The 20,272-nt window shown below is 41.5% G+C and overlaps 2 protein-coding genes across 4 annotated transcripts in view; one reads left to right on the forward strand and one right to left on the reverse strand.

Moving 5' to 3' along the window:
* LOC136856055 (F-box/WD repeat-containing protein 2-like) overlaps window positions 1–13,438 on the reverse strand; it is a 54,467-nt gene extending 41,029 nt beyond the window's left edge. The window contains exon 1 of one of the 2 annotated variants that reach the window (XM_067133622.1): window positions 12,975–13,438. The gene's annotated coding sequence lies outside the window, so the exon portion shown is untranslated. Of the gene's footprint in view, window positions 1–12,818 lie in introns of both variants that reach the window. The other variant, XM_067133631.1, reaches the window with a different exon arrangement.
* Window positions 13,439–19,258: 5,820 nt separating this feature from the next.
* The window catches only part of LOC136856034 (fatty acid hydroxylase domain-containing protein 2-like), a 30,342-nt gene continuing 29,328 nt past the window's right edge, over window positions 19,259–20,272 (forward strand). Inside the window, exons 1-2 of one of the 2 annotated variants that reach the window (XM_067133598.1) lie at window positions 19,259–19,348; window positions 19,777–20,029. The gene's annotated coding sequence lies outside the window, so the exon portion shown is untranslated. Of the gene's footprint in view, window positions 19,353–19,776; window positions 20,030–20,272 lie in introns of both variants that reach the window. The other variant, XM_067133589.1, reaches the window with a different exon arrangement.

A 20,272-nucleotide genomic window follows, 5' to 3' on the forward strand; every position in this document is an offset into this window, starting at 1 on the left:
ACCCTTCTGACTACTACAAGAAAATTTCTTCCCTCTTGGATTTTCAGATCACCTCTTCACCACCAAAACCCTGACAATATGGCTTCTGTTATGAATTTCATTGCCTTCCAACGCCTGGCTTGACAGCATGGTTTGATGGCTTTTCAGTCATTCAGTCAAAAAAGAGTATGTACATAAGTCATATCTCTTTCTAACGTTACTTGTGCTTCTTGTAAATCTACTAGTTACTGCTGTACGACTCCTCTACTTGGAGGAAGATATTTTCTTGTACTGATCTCATATACAAATGAAAAAATTTCTAGTCCTATGCCAACAGTGTTTTAAAAGAAAATTCTATAAGTCTACACTTGCTCCTCTCTTCTATCCTGATGGATCTCTCACTTACTCTCTATGTGGCAAGGGCATCATATGGTCTCTAAAAGGGGGGGGGGACATTCTGAAAATTATACAGCTGATATTGGCAAGCAAAGCGAGCCTATGCATCTGGGGGGTTTGGAGGGGTGCTGTAAGCCCCCTCAAGAAATTTTCTTGAAGAAATGAACATGATTTGGTGCATTTTAATTCCATATAAATATGAATACTGTATATGTATGATATTAAGGGAAAAGGATGACTGACTATTTAATATTAGTCAGTCCACAAGTTTATAAGCCTACGATTTACAGATTGGCTAAAATATGGTACAAGTCCTCCGTGACATCCTCAATATACAGTTCCACTAACTCTGTAGAGACTATGATCAGTGTTTAATTTACAAACTTTTACAGTATAAGTAATAAGGATAAAAATAAACTTATTTTACGGTGCAACTTATTATAGGATTTATAGGACTCCACTGAGAGTCTACAATAATAGTGTCCTGTAACAAGAAAAGCCTTTTATTCCAATGTGGGTTTTAATATCTAAGGTTAGGGATGGTAGCAAAAGAGGTAGTAAATACAGTAAGTGAATGACAAGAATAACTGAAATTATGGTAAATGTTTTATAGGCTATGTTGGAAGAAGCTTGGCCAGCAGTACATCGCTTATGGCCTATAACCCAGCAACAGTGTAGCTTCCAAACTGAGCCATTCCATTTTCAGGTACACCATTTTGCTAGTTTTTACTTTAAAACATAATATATTTGTAGAAAAATAATGTCTAATATGAAAATCAAAGGCTTACATGCAGGAAAAATAATAATAAACTCACAGGCAGCTGCTGTAAGGGTTGGCATTTGCCAACTTCATATGTAAACAATGGGATACGTCAGTCAAAATTTAAATGAAAAATTAATCTGAACATGAACCTAATGAGAAATTACATAGTCTATTTCTTTATTATTTTAATATTTTATACTTGTTTGTGGTGAGTATATATTTTATAATATTATCAATATCACAATTTTTAAAAGTAAATTGTATTTTTCCTAACTATGCAAACCTGAGGTCCTTTACATTAGGAATTACTTTTAGCATAGGCTGGAAATGGCCGTTAAACTCTTGAGCAAGGTGGTTAGGCAGTAACTACCGCCAGGTAGGCGGGAATACCTGCCTGCCCGGATGTAAACATTCCAGTTTGCCTCTTGGTCCAGATTCAGATTGAGGGGTGGCATGAGGTGGGCATATGTAATGTAAAGGACCTCAGGTTTGTATAGTTAGGAAAAATACAATTTGCTTTCAAAAATTGTGATTTGTTCTGACACGGTAAACAAACCGTCGGTCCTTTACATTAGGAAGACTCACTGGTTGGAGGGAGGAGTCTGAGTGAGTCTCCTGAACTGACTGGAGTTCTGCACACCTGGGCTACTCCTCCTTGTCAAAAGAGCGAGGAGGAGTACCGTGCCTCTGACATATTGATCAGAGTGTAGGAACTGCAAGACCAAATGTCAGATACTGGACCTTTTCGCATGAGTGAGGAAATGTAACTCAAACGAAATAGGCTGAAAGAATCTAGAGTCGGAGGCAGTAAGGAAAAGCTGACATAGGATTTCCCTTATTGCCAGTCTCTCCTTCCTCCCCTTGCTAGAGGAAGGAGTGGAATTGCCTCTATGATTCTAGAAGAAAAATAGAATGGGTGCTCGAAGTGAAGTCTTACCGCATCAGCACCAGATCCAGCAAGTATTGATTCAAGTCCTATTCTCATCCCAAAGGAGGAGAAGTAGAAGGACGGGGGAGGAGGAGGAAGAGAGGCCAGTCGCTCTCAGTATTCTTCTCACTTCCAGAACCAACACCTTAGGTGAGATGTTACTAGTCCTCTTGAAGGAGCTGGGTAAGAAAACACAACTTGTTGAGCAGCCACCACAGGGCCAAGGAAAAAAGGTTCCAAGGGCCTGTGGGCAAGACCACAGGAAGACAAATGTGTGGTCTGTGAGACCACATCATGCTTCCAGACCGACAAAGACTTCCGGAATGCGAGGGATGGACCAAGCCATTGACTTCGTGAGCTCTCGGGTGGAAGGTACTGGTATTGTCACCATCAGCTGCCGAGCACCTCCTTCGATCGCTTCATGAAGCCAGGAGGAAGATGTGTCCTTAGACACTTCTTCCTTGGGAGAGAGAGTACTAGTGAAAGAGTCGACGACATCCAGGTTAGGAATGTCGAGCCTTTTCAGAAAGTACCACAGCTCCCTAATAGGACAAAGTAACGAATAATCTGCATCACCAACACAAAGTCCAAGGAGGAGGGGAACACGAAGGACTCGAACCCGACAACAGATGCCAATGGATTCAGAGTCCACCTACGACATCCGAGAAGGAGTCGAGGTATTGATCCCCTTCACCTGTTCTTCCATCTTCTACGCCAAGGCCGGAGCAAGATGAGAGATGGTCCTAAAAGGGCACATCTCTATCTGATGACTCTTGTAAGGGCGTGTGTGGAGCATGGGACAGGAACCCTACACGAGAGTCACATGCCACCCAGGGAACAGTTCCCTGGGACAGCAAGACCGAACAAGCTTTTCATCCGTAGCTAAATCTCAACTGAGGAGAAGAAGGCTACTTCAGATAGAAGACTAGGTCGCAAGGGCCTACATTCTTCACAAATGAAAGGGAGAGAAGCAACCCTCGGCGGAGAAGACGAGGAAGTCCAGACTTGAAGAGCGACTCTGACCTGAGAAGAGTTCCGTCAACTACACACACCAGTGAAGACGGCTCCAGTCCCTGGGACAGTGTTGCAGAGGACTTCAAGAGATATCCAGCTATATCCGTTGCCGCTTGGCAAGAAAGCCTATGCTTGCAAGGAAAGCTGGAAGGTCGCCCAGTCCTGAACACACAGGGATGTACTGTCTGAAGAACTGCTTCTTGTGTAGCTGCTACAGGAGCTTGGGTCAAGCAGAACTCTTCTCGATCCCTTGACGACTATCAGGTCAGGCAAGAGGTGAAGTCTTCCAGCATTTGCCTGTAATTTGGGGTGAGCAATGCTTGTGAACCCCTAGCGAAACAGACAAATACGGAGGGGGAAACATAGATATCAAATTTCCCAAAAAGACAGCATGTCTCACTGTAGCGACCCCTGGGTCTGGTACGAAGGAGCGAGAAAAACTACCGACTTGTTGTCCAGGGAGGCAACAGAAAGCCGGTAGGGATTTCTCATTTGAGCAGTCTCTTCGTGAATCTTCGTGAAGAAAAGAGTGAGCAGCACGTTCCATCCCGATCACTCAAACCCAAGGCCAAGCTCACCTACCAATACATCCACACCGGGAATGCATCTGGCTAACTGAGCTGTCGAGTGCACTATAGAGCACTCAAGTACCTCCAAATGTCGAAAAATGGAACAGGAGGAAAAAATTATTCCCTTTTGTTTGTCGACATATGCCACTACTGTGGTTTTGTTGTTTAACAAACCACAGTGTCACAAAACTCATCCTGAATTCTTGGAAGGCCAAAAGGCTGCCTTGAGCCCAGGATGGTGATGAGAAGGTACTAATCATCTCGGTCACACACCTTCAAGACAAAGTCTTACAGGTGTGTGCCTATTTCTCGATTGGTGAATCCATTAATAGACACACAATGTGAGGAGAATATGCAGGCATATTCGAAAGGTTCCCTCAATCAAGCATTAACCAACTCTTTCCTCATACTTCGAAGAGGAAAGAAGGACGGAGGAATGGAAGCATAAGCTTCTGCAAGATGACAGGATACCGAGACAATTAGCTCTAGCCGGGCTGGCGATTCCTGAATCGGGAGCACAGGAGAGGAAGTGGGATGGAAGTTTGATGAAAAGAATTGCCGAGACCTAAGGGAAATAGATACTTCCCCTCAAGGAATCCAATCCCAGGTCTTGGCAATGTCGCTGCCAGCTCCAGAGACTCGATAAGTATCATTTCATTCAGGACTCTGCAGTAGGAGAACTTCTTCCCAGTCGATACCTTTTTCTCTCTTCCTTTCTTCCCTCCTCCCTTATGGGAAAGAGGGTGGAAAGAGACACAGTTATGCGCACTTTCCTAGAAGGGAAGAAGAGGGCTATGTGTTACGCAATCTTCTACCGAAGCCTAGGACTTCTTAGGAGTTGAGGGGGCTGGTTTGAACTTAAGGTCGAGTCGAGATGACTAAGACCCAAGGGTCTTGGCCATTGTCCAAAGGACAAGACAGTGCCCTGGTATGAACCTTGATTACCGAGGTATCTGGCAAATCCCTGAAAGAGAAAGGCAGAACCAAGTAAAGGTTCGTTCCTAAGGGTTGAACCAACTTGGGACTTACGAAACCAGAGATCCAAATTGGGACAAAGCCCTTCTTAGCGCCAGAACTGCCCACAGAACTGCAGTCAGCAAGACCCTCCGAGGCAAGAAGAATTCGTACTCTGTCGAGGCAGGGGAGAAGCTTAGTGTCGGGACCTGAATGAACTCCTTCTCTGAAGAAAAGAATTCATTTGGTGAAGAACGCTCTCGGAAGCAAGGTCTGCGGCGGCCCCCGACACTCTCAGCCCCTCGGGAACTGCAAGGGTTGTGAGTGATGAAGATTATTCATTGGGGGCGCCATGATCCTGTCCCAGGGATCCTCACACTGATGAACCGGCGTGAAGTTCTCCAGAAAACGAGGGCGATCGCAGCTTGAAGAGGAAGACCCTTGCTGCTTCCGAAGCATGAAACTCCTGTACCTCTCTCCTTGGAGGAGGGGGACCTCGACAGATCCCAAGATACCTTCCTCGGCTACCTGGTTGTACTATGAGACAATTGGGGGACCGATACCCAAAGCACGCCAGGCAGCCGAACTCCGAAGACAAATTTATTGGAGCTCTCTCTGTCTGTCTTGCGTCTCTCGGAACAACTGAGAGGAAAAGAGAACAGGTAAGGAGAAAGAGTACCCCTACCTGTCCTGCCAGTGAGACCAGCAGGAAAGCTGGACCGTGAGCGATAATCAACTGAAGAAGATTATAGCAACATGGGGGAAGAAGAGTGCCATGGCAAAGCGCTTTCCTGGGAAGAGCAGAAAGTTCAATCGAACAGAGCCAAGAACCTGATTCAGAAAAAAACGAGTGAGGCCTAGCCGATCTGAGCCAATCACACAAATGCAATCTAGCTGGGTGGTATGCGGTGGACTGGGAGGCAGTCGGGGCGAGCCAAGCAGAGCCGAGCCAAGTCAGTCTCACAAGCGCGACCAGGGGCTGGGCGGGGCGAGCAAGCCGAGTGAGCCGAGCCGAGCCAGTCTCGCAAGCGCGACCAGCAGCCGAGCCAGTCTCGCAAGCGCGACCAGCAGCCGAGCCGAGCCGATCACGCAAATACAATCAGAAATGGACAGGGCGGTACTCGTCTGCCGTGAACTAGCGCTAGTTTCCCGAACTCCAAACTCCTTCAAGGCCGAGGCCCCTCAAGAAGAGGGTTCAAAGGGGAATTCTGTGTCTGCTATCCTGCATGTTTGGACCCTAAGGTTCAAGACACAAGGATGAAACCCAGCCAAGCAACCGAAGCAGCTGGCAAGCAGTATCGAGACACCTGGCGTCTCGGCACTGAGACACCTGGGTGTCTCACCACTTTCTCTCGTCCTGTGCCTCTCGTCAGGAGAGCGCTCATGATTCATAGAATTCGAGCAACCCACGAGACTCCCGAAAATTGGGAGCGGCTGCTTTCGGTTTCCTAAGAAATCGAAAAGAGCCAGGCACAGAACCAGTCTTAGACGCAGCCTTCCAAGACTGGCGATGAGGGCGCGGCCTCTTAAGGCCGCGCTCTTGCAGCCCCCAAAACGCCAGACCCCACAGGAGAATGCAAATTGGTTCCCACCAGAGGGCGGGAAGAGCCAATGAGAGAAACTTGTCTCCTGGAAGAGAGCTGTCCCTTAGAAGTCCCGCAGGACTCCCGAAGGGAATCTCTTCCCTGCTTCTCCTGGTGTTCGAACCGACAGGATCGAGACACCAGGCTGGGAACCCGGCCGAGCACTGGCAAGCACTCGGGGAGCGCTTGTGGTCCTGGCAGGAATAGCTGAGACACCTGGGTCCTTCGGCCCTTTCTCTTGTACTACTCCCGAACTGGGCCGGGGAGAGTACTCTCCAGACCAGATCGGGATACTCGATATTCCATAGAATCTTGAGCACTCGGAGCGGCTCGCGAACGAGTGCCTGCAGCAGCCCCCCGTCTTAGAGGCGGAACCTCTAGGACTGGGAACGGGACTGCAAACCGAGGTCTGCACGCCCGCAGCTCCCGAAACACAAAACCAAGGGGTATGCGAATCGGTTTTCTAACCCGAAGGTCAGGAAGAGCCAACGAGAGATCCACTGCCTCCTCAGAAGGAGGCAATCCCTAGATGTCCAAGGGCATCAAGGGGAAAAGCAGCCTTCTTCTCCTTCAGCTGACGGAGGTCTGTCCAATTACTGGGACCCCCTTGGACCTCGGGAGAGGAAGGGAAGAGGCAGCAGAAGACGAAATCGAAGATAAGATGAAGAAGACGGTGGTTACTTCCACAGGGCGACTTCCTTCACCTTCACTCCAACATCTTCTACAGGATGGTGGACATGAAACATCGTAACCTCAGGGGCAGCTAGGCAGGAACAAAAAGGAGGCGGCCCAGGACACAACCACCGGGAGAAGCAGTGGGCATGATCAAGACAGCTGATGCAGGAGCTACGGCAAAGGTTCGGAAGGCAGGAGCTACCGCAACGGCCAGGAACGTCACTTCCACAAGGCAACTTCCTTCACCTTCATGCATACATCTTCTACAGGATGGCGGACATCGTAACCTCCAGGGTAGCTAGGCAGGAATACAACCGAAGCAGCCCGGGCATGACCACCAGAAGCAGCAGCAGGCATGATCAGGATAGCCGATGCAGGAGCTACGGAAGCGGTTTGGAAGGCAGGAGCTACAGCAACGGCCAAGAACATCACATGAAAGTCACCAGCAGCAAATGGAGCGATCAGGACGGCTGCGGCAGAAGACCAGGAAGAGCCACCTAGAGACTGTCGCTGAGTTAACTGGAGCATAACACAGCAACAGCAGGAGTAGGTGGACCACAGATACGCCAAAGATAGTGCCACAGCATACATGAAGGCCAGCAATCACAGTGATCGATCCACATCGGCGGGAACAGATTCGGAACGATCCCGACATGGAACTATGTCATCCAACCAGGTGCTGTGGTTGATCCTGAAGCAACACTGAATGAACGTCGGGACTCCTTCATGCAAGATATCCTCTGAGATATCCAGCCAACTACTGCTGTGCTTATGATGCTCACTGTCAACCTGAAAGAAAAAGCAAAGATGATTAGAGTGGGAGACTCCTCTCGCTACGAGGGAAACTGCCCTACGCAGCAAGAGGAGACCCCTAGAAGAGGTCGCCTGACCGCCCCCCCTCATGGTCTTCGCCCGACGAGCGAGCAAAGAGGGCGAAGGAGAGAGATCTCTACTGAAGAAGAGATAAGGAAGAACTTACAGGGAGAGAGAAGGACGGCAGGGAGGCCACCAAGGGCGCCGTGGAAGCGGAACTTACCGACAACACCCGCACCCCCCTGCACCACTCTCTAAGCACAGGCAGCGAAAACAACACTCAGCACAAGTAGGAAGGAAGTACAGTACAGTAAACACCCGTGCATTTGCAGGGGATGCGTAACACAACCCCGCCCCCTGCGAATAGCTAAAATCTCCGAATACTTAAAACCCCCTCTAAAAACACTCAGAACTGCCTATTTTGATAGTTTAAACAAAAAAAAATCTCTAAATATGCTTATACCTGAGTATTTCAATAGTTTTATCACAAAAAGTGCATTTAGTCATGAAAATTATATGAAAATGCAGTAATTAGTGAATATTTCTCAGTGAAAAATACCGCGAATGGGTGAATTTTCCATGAATAATGGGTAGATACGTTCCACAGAGAAATCCGTGAATAGGCGAGTCTGCAAACAGTGAGACCGCAAATATGGAGGGTTACTGTAGTCAAGCCCTTGTAAACAGAGGGCAGGAGCCCACGAAGGGAAGCGAACTCTTACCTCCCGACCAATGTAGGGGAGCGAAGATATTGCGTCCCAATCTAACATCTCTGATTGTAGGCTACAGGGGAATGCCTTCAGTATCTAAATAAAGGGCTACTGGAAGAGAAGCATTACCACTCAGTTAAGCCCCTCTACATACGCCCTGGGCCGTCAAACCCAAGACACAGTACAGGGGAACAATGGCTTATGCAAGGTTATCACAAATTTGTGGGTTTGTATTAATAAATATCAAACACACGCAATATATACACAAAAATACAGGAAGATCCCACCGGGATAATAAGAGCTTAACGACAGTCAGGCAAAGAGATCTGAAACCACGTCTGCAATGCATGACGGCCGAAAGCAAACTGGAATGTTTACATCCAGGCAGGCGGGTATTCCCACCTACCTGGCAGTAGTTACTGCCTAACCACCTGGCTCAAGAGTTTAACGGCCGTTTCCAGCCTACGCTGAAAGTAATTCCTAATGTGAAGGACCGATGGTTTGTATATCGTGTCGGAACAAAGTCTCATTTCCAGCATCTGTTATATAAAACCTGGAGGAAAAAAGTAGGGGGACAATTGATATGTCGTCCCTCCCTGAATAAAGAGTGGTGGATATGCTCTCACCCCTGGCAGATGACGTCCATGCTATGTGGAAAGGCCACAATCTTTTGTTCAGTGACACTATTGCTCCTTATTGTACTACTTTACCCATCTCTAATCTCATGCCCTCCACACTATTCTCTGCTGTAATGTTGTTGCATCCTTAGACTAGCTAGGCATTTGGTCCTAACTGCATTCCTACCCAATTCCTCAAGTCTGAGCCAACTGGGTTCTGTGTTTTGCCATTTTTTTCTCTTTACTGTAATCGTTAGATGCCATATGTAAGAGTCCTCTTAAAAGCCAATCCCCATGAAAAGTGACCAATAATATTCTATTGCTTTGACTTCTACTTTGCTAGTTAACAAAACTTTATTTACTCTCAACACACCTTGAATTAGGCACTCTTCTTTTGGATCAATATTGCTTCCATAGGTCGAGATCAATCTGCTGGTAGACTTTTTCACCTCACCAAAGTCTTAATACCTCTTCTCAAAACAACAGAGGATCACTAGTCCAAGTTATTTGACAGTCTGTCATAAACCTCTGTTCATTTAACTACATACTTAAGGTCCCGCCCACCCTTCACCCTGTCATCTTCTTTCCAACTTTTTATCTGAGCACTTTATATCAGTTGTTGATAGTGCAGCATCCTTCTCTCCTATTTCCTAGTGGTGTCCCTTAAAAGTCTATTCCTCTTTTATCCAAGCTGATGCTGATAACTCAAATGATTCAACCTTCCACATTTCTTCTTCAATCACCCCCTAGCCTTCATCTGTAAACTGCACTCAATCTCTGACTGCTCTGTCCTCATATATCACTTCTATTTTGTGAACTTAGCTGAGTGGAGCTTCTGTGAAATATTCAAATGTAACGCCTGTTTCTCTGACCCCTACATTTTCTAATACTTTAATTGTTTTTTTTTAAGTTTAATTAAAACTCTCATTTCTATCAATGTTTTTGTGTCCAAGTTACTTCTGATTTGTCTTACAGAGAATAAACTGATCAAACTGCTAATCCGTCCTTTCAAAAACAATTAGGCAGATTATTTAGATGCCATTTATTATTTTCATCTCACTTATCAAACTACATGCCTTATTTATTCACCCATTTGGAGTACGGTACTCATGTTTTGGGAGCTTGGTCTTTTGTCTCCTTCATCAATGATGTAATACCAATCACTTTTACCCAATTACAGCTTCACATAACTTCTCATGGTTAGGCTCTTGGATATTTTTCAATTCTTCCCAGTTTTTCCCTCCTGAAATTAGTGCAACAATTACAGCCTTGGGTGCTGTGTGTTCTTATAGCAAGAGTAATACCAATTGCATATTTAGTAACAAAATGCATATGTAATGCAATGCCCGCCCTCAAGTGAATAAGTGTAATTATTCTGTGAAGGTTTCAAATATTGGCAAAACATCTTGCATGTTGCATTATGGAAACTTATACCAGCACCCAAATACAGACATCTTTGAATTCCCAAATTCAAAGGTATCATTAAACCAAGTAATGTTCAGAGAATGCTAAGTGGGTAAAGGGGAGGCCCCTGTTGATAAGGACCCATAATCTTAAGTATCCCTATATTTCTTCCCATGATTTATGGAACTTTAGGTATACAGGCATTAGATGAGGAGGGGAGGGTCCAGGGTAAGTGAGATATTCCCCTGGGCCACGTAGCATTCAGCATGCTGGATTAGATTAAGTTCGGGAAGATACATCCCATTATTTCACTCTGATTTATGGCACTTAAAGGTCAGGTTATGGTGATGGAAGGTCTGCGTAGGGCACTGTATCCTAAGCTAGATTGGTTTATGGAAAGTTAGTTTATAATGCACCCCTGTATTTGTTCTAAATCAGGTTAGGATGGAGGTTCTTGAAGGACAGGGCAAAGCCCTCTCCCCCCAGACCAGATACTTTTGATGTGTGTAACGTCGGCGAAATGAGATTTTTGAGCAAAGGTCCTAGCTCTCATACTGGCCAACTGATGTACATGTGGAAGTGTAATACTGCACATAATGGTCAATTATCAAAATTTCTGTGGTCAAATTTCTGTGGTCACGGCATGTTTTTGAGATCGACAAAAGTATATTTGGGGGTAATTCTAAGCCGGCTGTCCGCGGTGAGCTAGCCTATGGCAATTGACGTTTTCCTATGTTATTTTACCTGCTGAACAAGAATTTAAAATAATGTTTTGTCGGTCGGCTGTGACTAAAATGTAATTGACCCTTGAAAACTGCATGTCTGTACCAGTGGGTCGCACACAGCTCAAGGGTAAATTACAGTTTAGCAGCAGCCCACTGGGAAAATATTACCTTAAACTCTTGTAAAGCAAGTAAAATAACATAGAAAAATGTCAATTGCCATAGTCTAGCTCCACTGCACACTATTTGAACCTTTCGTAAACAGGAAACAAAACATTACCATTTCCGCTTTCAACTTGGGTGGCCTCTATAGGTTGCCATGGCAGAATGGCGCTGTGCGCCTTATCTGCATTTTAAGAGATTCCTGGCAAGCTCCTATGTTCTGGCAAGAGGTAATTACTTTAAATTCTTGTTCAGCAAGTAAAATAACTCAGGAAAACGTCAATTGCCAGTCTCTTGCAGCTCTCGCTAAGCGCAGAAAACCGGCAGCTGTTGGTTGGTGAACCGAAAGCTAGCGCATGCGTGTTAAGGCTTAGAATCAGTAGTACTAGTAATGAATGAAAAGTGCCTTTGGAACGGCTCCCACTATCCATTTATTCGCCCTTGTTTTTACGCTTGTTTTTCATGTTCCAAATAACATATATAACAGGAAATACAACAACAAGGTACCCAAACCTTTTCCCTAGTTATTTACCCCACCAAAAAATGCAAATTCCCAACGGGTCCCCCTTACTATTAGCTATTCTCGAAAGGGTTTTACCACACCAGTTCTAAGGTAATTTACAGCTTAATTACAGCCGAGCAACAAAATATTACTTTAAATTCTTGTTCAGCAGGTAAAGTTCTATAGAAAATCGTCAACTGCCATAGCCTAGCTCACCGCGGACAGCCAGCTTAGATCTACTGTACCTATTTGGGAAACAGAAGTATATCTGTGGCCATAAGGTGAATGGATACTGGGTGTTTGGTGGGATTTACTGACAGACAAGTGAGAATTTTTTCAAAGTTGTTCCAGACTGACAGATAAGGGCATGGCACCTTAAGTCTGGTTAGGTAAGGCAAGGTCTGGTTAGGTTGGGACACAATGCCTTACAGAAGATCAGGTTAAGGTTGCTTTTATTAGGTTAAAGCCAAAGCCAGCAAAATATACAAGTGGAAACTTGAGCCCCACAATCTAAATTTGTGAACCAACAGTCAGTAGCAGCAGCAGTAATGATGCTGTTTCAACTGAATGCTCAATAAAAATGATGTTTTACAGTGTTTTCCAAGATTCTTAGGATCAGCAGACAGTGGAATTGCCATTAGGCACAGGTTCCAATTCTCCTTTATGGTAGCCTTTTGTACCTCAGATCATTTAGTATAGGACATCCTAGTCCATATCTACTCCAATCAATTTAGAATATCCTAGGCCACAATAGGCTAGGAATAGGGCAGGTACTCTGTGTCTGACCACATAACCTATCAACCTAGGCTATATGGGAAGCCGCCTGTCCAAACAAAGCTAATACAACTTGGCCAGTTACTTTTATGACAAAAGCCTAAATTGTAAGGTAGATGTGTCAGGGGCTAAGCTAAATAAGCCTTATCCAGACTACTCTAGCCTACATTAGTAGATTAATCTAACAGAAGATAATGTTACGTTGTTAAATAACAGGGATAAAAATTCCAAAAACAAATGTTTTAGCTCTTACCTAATGAAATTTGTTATTTCGGGGCGCCAGCCTAAAGCAGACCATAACTAAAGTAAGGTCAACCACAGGGAGACCAACACCAGGTATCGTAAACAAAGTAAAAATATTTGACATTTCTCGTATTCATAGATATTATGGAATAACTGTTGTACTTACACGATCTAAAGCCGCGGAGCAGACGGTATCCAGATCTTTACTTAAGCCATTGCCTTAATAAACAGTTAAACAGAACAAATAAACGCACCGAAATAACATACAAAATAAGAACCTGCGCTGTGAATCAATTTCATTGAAGCAACAGTTTTTGTCTATGAAAACCTTGACACTTGACAGGCGCGTTCATTAAATGGAGCTACGATCCTCTTTCTCCTCTTTTAAATATATTAGCATTACAAAACATTTACGTTTATTAGAATTTCCGATAAAGAGCTTTTATGATACTAATACTGAAAATTCAAAGGGGTATTTTGTTCACTAATCTAAATACATATTCCTGGAATTTAATACAAGAGGATAACTTTTTTTCACTCTCTCTCATGAACGGTCCCCAGCTGATGAATATCAACAAACTACTGTGCCGTGATGTTGCCATGATACCATGACTACATTATACATAAAGTGATAAAATACAAACATAACAGAAAATACCACTTACGCTAACTCAGAGTAAGTTGGAAATTAACGTGGAATTTATGCAGGAAAAAGCCAATCCAGTTTTTCTATGAGAAAAGATGGGAAAGAATTTTCCTGTAAATACTTTAATACTGTATATCCTATAAAGCTTTCATTAAAAGTTATTTAAGTTGAAAAATGATCGGATTTTCACCCTTTTTTAAATTTGTCAAGCATGGTCTTTAAAATTATGTTGCTGTCCAATATACATTTATTTAGATTACAATCTAGTTTAATGTTATAAATATGCCATTCTTTGAATCCAGAATATTTGAAAGCAAAAGACGGGGGTGTTCCCAGTCTCTCGTGATATGAGGGAAAGAAGACCACACAAACCCGGACAGCTTTTTTTTTTTCAAGTGAAGATTTACCTATGGGCAGTTTCAAGTACAACGAGTACCTGGAGAGAGGGCTGCCCAACCTAGCGAACTGTCTTGCAGCTGTGGGATTTTCTTCCAGCTTCACCTTTAAATCCGTGCACTACGTCTCGTTTATTTTGCGGGTCTCTTTATCGTGATCCAACCATTCTAACTCCCCTTTTTCATTCTTAAGCTCTGAATGAGTGAGAATGACCCACTGTCTGGACTAAACCCTGTATGACGGTTCAGGTTCTGCTTGATTTAGACGAGAGAGAGCTATCGTTCTACAATTATTTTTTTTTATATAAAAGTCATCATTAAAAGAATAAACAGTGTTAGGTACGCATTGGTTAAGTAAATTTCAGTACAGAAATTAGGGTTTGGTAGGTATTCTTTATATATAAAAAATCTGTATAATTTTTTTTAGTTTTATTCAGATTTTGAAAAGAATGGCGTATTCCTCGAGTTTTTTGCATTTTCTTCTATTTTGAACTTGGTTCATGCTGTAACTCACTGCCCTTTGGTATTTTTCCCCTTTCCAATACACCTGTTTTAGGATGAATATCCTGATTATTTCTCAAAAGAAGTTTGAAATGAGGTTGTTTCGAACTGTGATTTACAAGAAAATAAGATAAAATTTATTGTGAAGAAGAGGAAATGCTCCAAAATTATCAGTTAAACCTCAATCCGCCCGCATAGTCTAACAGATGGAGGGGCGAGTGCCCTAGACAGACTTTACTTTGAATATTAAAAAAAAAAAAAAAAAAAATCGACGTTCATTAAACTACCAAATAATGATTTAACTGAGATTGCTGATGAATCGCGTTCTGGAAAAATAGCATGGAGATTTCAATGCATTTTCAACATACTAAATACGATAGTTTCAGCTATTAAAGGCCATGATTGGTTGCAAGCTATTACTCGAAGGGCTTAGGATGTGTTCACAGGGCATCGCAAAGAGAAAGCAGGAAAATTCTTCAAAGCTTACCTCACTTATTCCACACGGAATCATTTATACTATCCCAAAGCAAAACAATCAACATAGTGAGCTAAATACCCTTACAGAGGTCCCTCAAACAACTAGCAAAAGGAGTTTAACAATATTAAAAACACGAAAAAGGTCCTCATCACCAGAAATCCGACAATCCGTTCAATTAACCTAAAACCATCGGCAGTTTGCTAATTAATGTATATTTAAATAAAAAAGGACTGACTCCAGTGTCTACAAAATATCATGACCACATTGTAATGAAATTTATATCATGGAGACTGGTATATATCCATTGCTTAAAGATTAATGGAGCATAAAAGATGAGTAAGATATGGTTTAGAGACCATAAGGATTTTCAGTCATATGAGGGATACTGGTCAGTCCATCAACTAGAATGAGCTTCGCTGTTTTCGAGAGTAACTTGTCGTACACAGAGAAGAAAAATCTATCAGGAGAGGGGCCACTGAATATCTTACCACGCAAACGAGTTGATTTTGTACCTATTCTCATGCGTTTGAAACAGTTTCACCGACCAAACTTCACTTTAGATGACTGAATCAGAAAGGCGCCGTGACCCCTTACATCACAGGGCTAACTTGTTATTTAGCAATTTGTTTTTATAGGAAAAAAAATATAATTAATGTTTTCAAATATTTCCAGACTAAAAAACTTCATGTGATAAGCAATCTCGAGAGTGGACAACTTTCGAATACAATGAAAATATTGTACAGAGACAGTATATAAAAAAGATGGAAGACCTCTTTTGTATTACACTGACTCTGTCAAGTGGGATCCATATCATTGCTAAACAGACCAGGAACAAAGAACTCTTGCAACCGAGAGCCGGTGAGGACTGTGGTTGCTGAAGTCTGAAGAGCGGTGGAGGACGCGTGAGGTTACTGGTTATGTTCTTGATCTCGGTCCCACTCCATCATAAAACGTGCTCTGCAGGTCCACACTTACGATGGCAATTCGTGTTACTTTATTCTGTAAGCATCATTAATCTTGCTTTTCACTGGCGAAGCCGTGACTAAATATGAATGTTTTTAATATCTCGAAACATCCTTGGAAAAGACATTTTTGGAATGCTCCAAAATATGGCAATTAGATTCAAATGCAAACCCTTCCCAGTCGTGAGTCTTTCTCCCATTCATCAAGCAGTAAATTCTGACGAATGCGGAAACATCCACACTATTCATTTCGAAAGGTAGCGTAATCAGCATTAATTAACAAGTAATAGTCACAAAGGATGGGTAGCAAGATGGAAGAAAGCTAACAAAACATAAAAGATATTGAAGAAATGTTGAGAGAGAGAGAGAGAGAGAGAGAGAGAGAGAGAGAGAGAGAGAGAGAGAGAGAGAGACTTTGAATCGGGGAATTTCTTTTTCCCCGGCCCGAGAACTATCTCGCCCCTCAGACGGCTCCAACATAAAACAGTGTGGTGCAACCACATTTATGTGACTTCACCAATATCTCACTGAGGATGTGCTAGGTTTGGGTCTTAAGTTTTGTCTGGGTTAGAGGGACCATCTCTACGTAGACTTCTAAAAAACAGTGAGAAACCTGTGAGTGATTAAGCCAAGCGGCATTTCTTCCCCTATTTCTTTAAATCTTCAGCTGAAATCCCTTACGGACAGATCAACAGACTATGAACCCCAGGCAACGTTTTTCAAACTGCGGGTCCCGACCCTTCATTGGGTCGCGAGATAAATAAAATGGGTCGCGACAAAAAAAGAGAAAAAAAACGCAAGTGGGTGCAAAGTGCAAAATATAAACAACTCTAAATGTTGCACAGCACTCATAAATCATCGCTAGTTTTACCGATTTCTCCCATGACAAGGCAGGCTTTACCTATCAAAACATAATAGTGCATATTATTATGAATTTATTATAGATATACAAAAAATACACATATACAAAAAATCGACAGACTCTCACTCCCTACCTCCCCCTCTCTTTTTTTCTTGAATCCTTAACTATCAAGCAAGTTTGGTTAAATTTTGATAGCTAGTTGTCATCAACAACTCTGGAAATCGGCAAACACACACATACACACACTCTGTCTCTCTCTCTCTTCTTGAATTGTTATTCATTCAAAAAGGTTGTTCCAAAATTGAGTAGCTAGTTGTCAACAGTTTCTTTTGCATAACATAATTTTAATATTTTTTTCTCAGTCTTCACTAATTTTACATAGCATAACTTTCCTATTTCTTCTCAGTCTTTACAATTTTTTTACTTCACTCAGACTAAGTCTCCGCATTTTTAGACAGTAAGGTAAGATCGTATTATATTTTATTTTTTTACCGATTTTATCTGTTGTTGTTGTTGTTTTTGATTACGCTGGATTTATGCCAGCACGGGCTCTTGCTCATAGAGCAGCCTGCAAGTTTATCTGTCTTGTTCGTCAACAGATCACGATCCGTTCCAGGTAGGCGGAGATATGTTCTTTCGAGTGCTTTTATTAGATATGCTTTTGAATTATATATCTGTCTTTTTGTCCATCAGTCATTTATGCAAGTAAAAGTTTTTGATATATTAAGTTTAAATGGGGGATCAATATAATCAACATCCTGAAATTAGGAAGAGTAACCCCACCTGGATGATGGGCATTTGCTAGTGTTTACCTTTATTTTTTCTATATTCAGTCATATTTCATAAGGTTTTGTACTTATCCTTTTTATATTTTATGAGATGTCCCTGTCCTGAAATATAGGCTCTCAATAGATGGATATGATGTTTCACACTTGAGAATGATTTTGAAATTAAATTTGCGCTCATTTTAGATTAAGAACAAAGGGGAATTTCCACTGCTGAGTGAAAAGGCTGTTCTATTATTATTGCCTTTTGAAACTACCTACTTGTGTGGCCTTGGAATTTTCGACAGCAACTCAATTAAAGACGCAAGACAGAAACAGGCTCAACACTGCACCTGATATCCGTGTAGCATTGTCTGTCCTCCTCTGTTCCCAACTGGAATCAGGTGCTTGTGAACAAACAAGCACATCCATCTCATTAGGTGAAATTTAAAAAAAAATACTATTTCCTTTACCTTTGTGTCTGAATTTCCTTTAAATTTATTTCTCTAAAAATAATATTTCTTTATTTTTTCTAAAAGTAATTTTTTTTCTAAAAATATTTTTTAATTTTTTCTAAAAACAATATTCTAAAATTTTTCTCTAAAAATAATATTTTAAAAATTTATACTTCTAAAAAAATTTTTTAGAGTTATCTTTCTAAAAATAATATTTTTAAAATTTTTTCTAAAAATATTTTAAAAGTTTTTTCTAAAAACTTTTTAAAATTTATTTTTCTAAAAATAATGTTTTCAATTTTTTTCTAAAAAAATATTTTTAGATTCATCTTTCTAAATATAATATATTTTGTTAATTTTTGTTCTAAAAATATTTTTAAAATTTACTGTTCTAAAAATAATATTTTTTAGATTTATCTTTCTAATAATAATATTATTTAAATTTATTTTCGTAAAAATAATATTTTTACATTCATACAAATAGATTCATACAATTCCAATATTTGCTGAATATAAGAAATATACATATAAATTGTCGATGCTAAATAAATGAACCTAGTGAACAGACTGTCTTTGATTTATCACACGTGGCTATAAAGGGTCGCAATGCAAAATGTGGTTCTTGCTGTGGGTCGCAGTAAAAAAAAGGTTGAAAAACGCTGCCCTAGAGGGTCTGCGTAGGGTATTACAGCCTGCAGAAAGAAGCAATAGTAAAAAGGGAATAAATGAATAAATCAGAGGGAAACAGCAAATAAGACCGATACACCTGAACTCACAAGACGTCAGCAAAACAGCAGGAATTAATTTGCTCCTCAAATGAACACTTGGAGGTCAGAAGATTTCACAACTGCACTATGCAAACTATTCTACATTTTAGTTGTAGCCAAAACAAAACTCCTAAGCATACTGAGTAGCATTAAACCTGATGCTAGAAAAAGACACACTTAGCAGTTTCATATGATTTCTTTGCTTATATTCTGTATTCTCTAAAAGAAATTTTACCCTTCAGCAAATAAAACCTTGCTAAAGGGGCTACGACTATCAAATCAAAATACAAATATCAGGATAATTTTGTGATTAGCATGAGCTTTATTTAACCAAAATATTAAAGGTAATTAACTTTACCATAGAGAGAGAGAGAGAGAGAGAGAGAGAGAGAGAGAGAGAGAGAGAGAGAGAGAGAGAGAGAGAGAGAGATTTATGAGCGTAAAAAAATAAAATTGTCAGCATTTTAAGAATTAAACGTCACGGTGCCAAAATCTTAAGAAAATCTAAGAGAGGTCCAAAATGCATAAAAGTATTTGTCTAATAAAACTACTCACTACCCATACTAAACTCCTAACCTCGAAAGCCTGGTCACCACCTTGCTTGTACCCCCTTAAGTTCTATTCATCAACAGTCACCCTTCTCGCGCACAGAGTATCACTCCATCTAACAGAATATTCGCCGCAGTTGCCAGGGGAACAACAACCAGACGGTCGGTGTGTCTTCTTTATTTGTTTGTTTGTCTTTTGAGCCATTCACCCACTGTCCTTAACAGCTCCTATTTTTTTACGCCATCTGCTTACTATTGATTTCCGGATTCACACTCATGTGTACATAGCTGAGTTCTGGGTATATATAAATATTTAAATGTGAAGTGTACGGTTACAAAACGAAAAGAAAAGGAGCAGTGAAATTTCAGCTCGGTTTCATATAAACTGAAAACGAGAATATCAATGATTTCTAAGCTGAAACGAGCAAACGTCTTCCTATGTTATTAATAATATTTGTTCCTGAAATGCCAGTTCTCATACTTTTTCCATCAATTATAGTTATTATAGTTCCCAACCCGCTGCCTCGTCGAGGCGGAGGAAAGTTTATCGGTCTTTCGTTACATGAAAGTGAGCGTCGTTCGTTTCTCAGGGTTTGACATCACAGGCGACAACACCGTGAATCTTTCACCTTAATAAATGAGATACGGGCGAACCATCTTTGCATCAGTGACGTAACAGTGACATCAGATAGATCTATTATCTGCGAGAGGTGTGGCGCGACCTTCCTCGAGGCGAACGAACTTGAAGCCAGCTGCGCCTCCGTCTCTCATTGTCAGTCCACTGCGAGTGGTTGCTGTGATAGAGCACTACCTCACGACTCATTTTGCTTCGGAACCATCTAGGTAAGGGAATGCAATGTTTTATTTGGGTTAAACAAAATTTTTTTTTGTTACTTTTGAATGATTGACATTAGTTATTATTATTCAATTTAAAGTTTTTATTCCATATACAGTACTACACACACACACATTGTTATACATTATAAAATATAATATATATATATATATATATATATATATATATATATATATTATATATATATATATATTATGTATATATATATATATATATATTATATATATATA

The sequence above is a fragment of the Macrobrachium rosenbergii genome, chromosome 3 (genome assembly GCF_040412425.1).
Source record: "Macrobrachium rosenbergii isolate ZJJX-2024 chromosome 3, ASM4041242v1, whole genome shotgun sequence".
Classification (NCBI taxonomy): domain Eukaryota; kingdom Metazoa; phylum Arthropoda; class Malacostraca; order Decapoda; family Palaemonidae; genus Macrobrachium; species Macrobrachium rosenbergii.